We start from the raw sequence: 6,474 nt of genomic DNA on the forward strand, positions 1-6,474 counted from the left end.
ACAAACACATAATCATGCAATCACCACCATAATCAAGATGTTGAACAAGATGTAAAAATCACTTCGAAAATACCCTCCTAACCCTTTACAATCAACCCCTTCCTGTTCTTAGAATCAATTGATCTGTTTTCTGTCAAGAGGGTCAGATCTAATCACTAAAATAATTGACTGTGAAAAAGATGGAAGCATACAAAACACACGAGCCAAGTTTTTGAAAGTGAAAAGTTTTCTTTAGTAAACCAACAATGAGGACAGTTTCAAATTTTGCTATGATATACAGACATCTTGCTCAGGTAAGAGGTAAATCTTAGAATTTAACTCTAGTCCTGCCATATTTATGCCTCTACTAATTGAGTGTACATGATTATCTGGAATAGTAAGAATAATTTTATAATGACTTTTATAAATTAAAGCATTCAACAATTTCTTAAGATAGTTGTAAAATAGCTAGTTAATTTAGAAATATTCTAACTGATCTTTTTTTTTCTTTTTTGGTACCATGGGTTGAACCCAGGAGTGCTTAACCACTGAGTCACAACTCCAGCCCTTTTAAAATATTTTATTTAGAGACAGGGCCTCACTAAGTTGCTGAGGCTGGCTGGCTTTGAACTTGTGATTCTCCTGCCTCAGCCTCCTGAGCTACTGGGATTACAGGTGTGAACCACCCCTCCTGGCTCTGATCTTAATGAACCAGCCTTGGTCATCTTTGTAGAGTATATGAACCAACAATAAAGACAATCTTTAATGTTAATTCTGTGTCAAGTTTCAAACTAGCCTTATTAATAGAAAATCTAAATGTGGAACTGAGTTCTACAGAAATTCTCTAAGAGTCCAACTCAGCTACAGGGCAGAGGTATAATTCACAGATATGCTCATATATGTAATTAGGACTGTCTCAAAATTCACCCTTGTGACTACAAAGAAAGGGACAAAGACATCAAAACCTCTATTCCATACAGCCATATACCTTATTACTTGAACGGCTTTAATGATTCTTTCCTGCATCAGACCTGTAAAAGAAATACAGTAGATTATTAGGTCAGCAATTACTAATCAATAAAATAATACAGTAGTATCTATACTATGTTCTTTTGTGTGTGTGTGTGTGTGTGTGTGTGTGGCGCTGGGGATCGAACCCATGGCCTTATGCATGCAAGGCGAGCATTCTACATACTGACTTATATCCCCAGAACCCTTAGACTATGTTTATAAAAACTGAAGAAATAAGAAACAGAATCCCCATTGTTGACACAAACGTTTTAGTGTAGACACACACACACACACACACACACACAAAAAAAAAAAACCCAGAATTTTAAACTCAAAATCCTATCTCTTGGCTTGTTGAAGCATTAATCCATTTACTAGAGGCTTTCGCCCTCTTCTGTGTAAAGCAGAATTTTAAAAGGAATGGTGTGACTGCATTTACTAAATTCCCGCATACCAAGTTGGCCTCAGGTAAATCCTTTAACCCATCAGAGCAGAAGCATATCCAATCAGGTTAGAGTTCTCATCCTTGGCCAAGAATTCTATTCCACTATGAACTCAAGCCAAATTGTTTCCATTTGGTCCATACCTTATGTTCCTCAGGATCTTGAGCACCACTGAGCCTGGCAAAAAAGTGACAACAAGGTTAATGTTAATATCAACTGGGTGCAATGGCGCATACCTGTAATCCCAGTGGTTTGGGAGGCTGAGGCAGGAGGATGAGAGTTCAAAGCCAGCCTCAGCAAAAGTGAGAATCACTAAGCAAGTCAGTGAGACCCTGTCTCTAAATACAAAATAGGGTTGGGGATGTGCCCCTGAGTTCAATCCCAGGTGCAAACATCATCATCATCATCATCATCATCATCATCATCATCCAGATATAGCTTTGTTGTTTAAAGAGTGTCCTGTATTGTGGCTATCAGCTTCCTTTGATGAATAGATAAAATACAAAGCTATGGTCTCCAAATTCCTGACAATTCCAAAGATTTTAAGTTCCTTAAAATCTGGGAATCAATTTAACTTTAGCAGTTGCCATCTTTCCAACTTTATCTCTTTGTTACATTAGCATGTAATAGTATCAAGTTTAGAAAAGAAACATTACTTGGATACAGTATTCTCCTAAAAAACGGAAATAAACTTTTCACAGATTTAAAATTAAAAGAAGCATGAAACTTTTTTACCCTGAGGCTGAGAGCCTAGGGTTGAGAAGTTTCTAGTCCTGGGCACTTGCTCAGTTTCCAAATCCTTAAATAGACACTGGCTCAGGGCTGCTTCCTTGACATGCCAGGTCTCAGCCTGCATCAAACTGAACGGTTAACCCAGTTTGGTTCAACAGGAATCCCAACACCTAAAACAATGGTAAAACAAAGAACTCCCATTGGAGGTTCCTGTGTCACTGGGCTATTTGACAGATAGGGGATTCAATCTGTTCGTGTGCTTTGGGTCAAGATTTGTGGCTGAACAAAAGGTGCCTAGAACACAGGTTACATCACTGCAGTTCTTTCCTCTTTCAAAAAGGGTAGTAAGAGTCTCTCAGAGCTGAGGAACACATGTCAAACACAAGACTTATCTTATAAGACTTATTAGTCTTATAAGACTACTGCCATAATGAGCTATCTTGCCACATACCCCAAACAACAGAGCCAATCTATCATGAACTAGTGATATGTTCAAGTTTGGGGCCCCCAAAAGACCACCAGAGACCAAGATCAATGTAAGCAGCAAAGAGGCATTTATTGTGAGCTACTTCAGTCCTCTGCGCACACAGCAACTGGTGACACTGAAAGGCCCCAAGCCCAGGGTTTGCAGCAGTTTTATACACTCTTTGGGGAAGGCAGGTACTTCACATACATCATAGCATCTCTTAGCAAATCATCACACACCGCGGGAAAATCAAACAACAACTCTAAAACATGGTTAGCGTATCAAGTGGAGGGAAAGAATCTGGAAAGGATTATTGGTTAGTTCAAGGGGTTGACACACTTAAAAATGATTGTTTTAAACCATGACAGTGTCGCAAGGGGGGTACGTGCCAAGATGCAGGGCTTCTGGTTTACATATTGGTCACTGCACCTAGGTGGGGGCCATCTGGAATTTCAGATATTTCGACATCTGGCCTATCTTAGGCAATCACCATCTGTGGCTTCTGAGAACTGTTTGTGCAGAGCTTTCTGTGGTATTTCCTGACTTTAGGACTGCAGTAGGTCAGGGGTTAAGTCTCAGAGCAAAATGAGGCCCCAAGTAAAATGAGGTTGCTTAGGTCTTTCATTCCCATATTTCTTTTTGAGTACCTTGGAAGCCAATCATGGATTCCTCTGAGTAAGCTCATAGGGTTCGACCCTACTACTTTTGTCCAGGGACTGGTACTGGGCTTGTAACACCATTAACTGGACTGTATTGATTCGTTCCTTTCCAAAGGCTGCAAACTTATTTATAATACAGGGTCCTACTATTAAGGCAAGCATAATTACAAGTAAGGGTCCAACCAAAGCTGAAAGTAAAGTTGTGAGCCAGGGGGAATAATCAAACCATGATTCAAACCATCCCTTCTGTCGCTCTCTCTCTTTCCTCTGCTTCTCCAATCCTTCCTGTACTTTGGCTATTGATTGTCTGATTACCCCAGAATGGTTAACGTAAAAACAACATTCTTCTCCTAGTGCTGCACAAAGTCCTCCTTGTTGTAAAAAGACTAAATCTAAGCCCCTTCGATTTTGAAGCACAATTTCTGCAAGGGATGCATGTAATTCCTCCAAATGTTTTACCTGTCTCTGTAGTTCTTGGATGTCCTCATCTATGGCTTCCCTCAGACTAGAAAAATAGGAGCGCTGTTCAATCAGGGCCGATGTTCCAGTCCCCACTCCTACTGCTCCTAACAGGGCTCCTATGGTTAATATGGCTACAGCTACTTCTCCCTTTACCTTCCTTTGTAATTCCTTATTTTCTAACCTGAATATCACTTCTTCTTCAGTGTGGTAAATTAATCTGGGTACAAGTTGAACCATAACACAAAATCCGTGGGTACGGTTGAGCATGGCTGTGTGAGCACAGGGGGTAAGGCCTGTGTCACATGCCCACCAACTGTTTTCTGATGGTAATAGATAAGTCATTTGGGTGGGTATAGGGGAAGTCTGATTGCATAAATGCTGCAGAGAGGGTGGTGGGTTTCCCACACAGCTGCCTTTTCCAATAACCTTCTCCAAGGTAAGTCCAGATTCCACTGGTTCCCATCGGCAGTCCTGTACTTTGCTAGTCAGTGTATAACTTCCTGGGAGAGCTATCCCCTCATAAAAGGGGAGTTGCATATCATAACACATCCAACAGGACTCTGTCATCTGGGGTTGGGTTTTGTTTACAACATCATAAGTTTTTAGCAGTAGTTTCCACAAGGGAGCTCCCAAGGCGTTCTCCTCTGAAATGCCAGGCACAAGTAGGTTGGGCAGTTCAGGTGGAGAGTTTAGGTCCCTTTCCTCAGGGATCCTCTGGATAGTCTTAGGTACTTGGGTACTTTCAGGCATAATGGGGGTGTTAGCTGATGGTGGTGGGGCCAGGGCTTTGTTAGGTCCCACCACAGCGGGTACAATTTGGGTCTTTAAAACCTTGAGAGTAAAAATGAGTCCTTCATCACTGCTTCCTATCCAGTAAAGTCTTATTCCCCAAGATTTTCCTTGTTCCCATCCTTGTGCCTCTTTTCCCTTTGGGGTGAATCTGGCTTGTATCCAGGAGTTCTGATTATGTGGTCTGGAGTATTTTACTAAGTCATCTTTGGCAACCTTCCAGGCTCTAGACCCTCCCACACTAGTCTCACATCCCCATTGCTTGCAATAATATTCTGCAGAACTCCCGCATTCTGGGGGGCGGGACTCTCCGGGGCATATGTACCAGGTATCCATTTTACAGGGAGGACCGTTTAAGCCATCAGAGCTCAGGTACCTCTTTCTCATATAATGGATGGGTGTGTCAGAGCCTTTTTGTTTTGTTTGTTTCCACGACCCCTCAGCCAACTGGCAAAGATCGAACTGTAAGTCCGGGAACCATATCTGGGGTCCTTCCTGAGTTGCCAAGACTATGTTATGTCCAATTGCTGGATTCTGGATTACCCAGGTCCACTTATATGGAAAATGGGGGTTATTACAAAGAATGGTACTAATGCAAGCAAGAATAAGCAGCCAGACTAATAATAGCATCCTAACTAGGGTTTAAACAATTAAGAAAATTGTCCTTATGACGAGTAACTTGCCACTTGGAATTCGAATCCAGAATGAAGTCGCTCCTCACAGAGAACAAGTCCGCTGGCTTTGCATGAGAGTAGTGGATCCAGGTGGCAATCCCGTTGACCTTGAGAGCGGTGGGCGTTGTGAGGATCACCACTGTATGGTCCCTTCCAGTGAGGTTGCAGTGATTCCTGTTGATGTCTCTTTATGTAGACCCAGTCTCCGGAACGGAAGCTGTGTGGCTGAGGAGGGGGTCTTGTTTCATACAGAGCTTTGAGGTGGGACCACTCGTCCTGGTGGGCTTGTTGCTGGGCTTTTAGGGAATGTAAGAAGTCAGAGTCATCAAATTCTACAAGCAGGTGCTCAGACAAGCAGGGGACTATGGGAGGGGGTATGCCAAACATAATTTCAAAGGGAGTGGCTCCTAACTTATAAGGGGAATTCCATACCCTATACAGAGCATAGGGAAGGTGGGCTACCCAGTCTCCGCCAGTCTCCATGGTCAATTTGGTTAGGGTCTCTTTTAGGGTTCTATTCATTCTCTCTACTTGTCCTGAACTTTGGGGTCTGTAAGCACAATGCAATTTCCAATCTGCCCCAAGAATAGACACAAGTCCCTGACTTACCTTAAACATAAAGGCCGGTCCATTATCCGACCCTACCAAGACTGGGAAGCCGTACTTGGGTAAGATGTCTTCCAGCAACTTTTTAACTACTACTTGAGCTGTCTCACGCTTAGTTGGAAATCCTTCTACCATCCTGAAAAAGTATCTATAAAAACTAAAAGGTACTTATATCCATATTTGCCAGGTTTTACCTCAGTGAAGTCTACTTCCCAATAGGCTCCTGTTCTGTCTCCTCTTACCCGATTCCCAGGGTTGATTGTGCTGTGGCCCGCATTCCTCAGCTCACAGGCCTTACAGGTAGCAACAATCTGCTGGATCTTGGAATTTCATTTTAAATCTTTATCTTAGCATGGCTTAGTAGGTCCTGCATTTTTCTCTCACCCATGTGGGTGGAGCAATGCATTTTTTGCAAAATTCTGTTGCCTAACTTTTCAGATACTATCACATGACATTGGGAGTCTCGCCACCATCCATTAAGGCACTGAGTCATAGGCAGTCCTTTAATCCACTCTAAGTCCTCTTTGAAATATTGTGGCATTTCTGGTAGGCTTCGGGGTCCTGGGTCAGGCAAGTTGGCTATCATCACAATCTCTCTTTGCATGGCTATTTCCCAAGCGGTTTTATCTGCCAGATTGTCCCCTCTGGATACC

The sequence above is a fragment of the Spermophilus citellus genome, assembly GCF_964194105.1.
Source record: "Spermophilus citellus genome assembly, chromosome: 3".
NCBI lineage: Eukaryota > Metazoa > Chordata > Mammalia > Rodentia > Sciuridae > Spermophilus > Spermophilus citellus.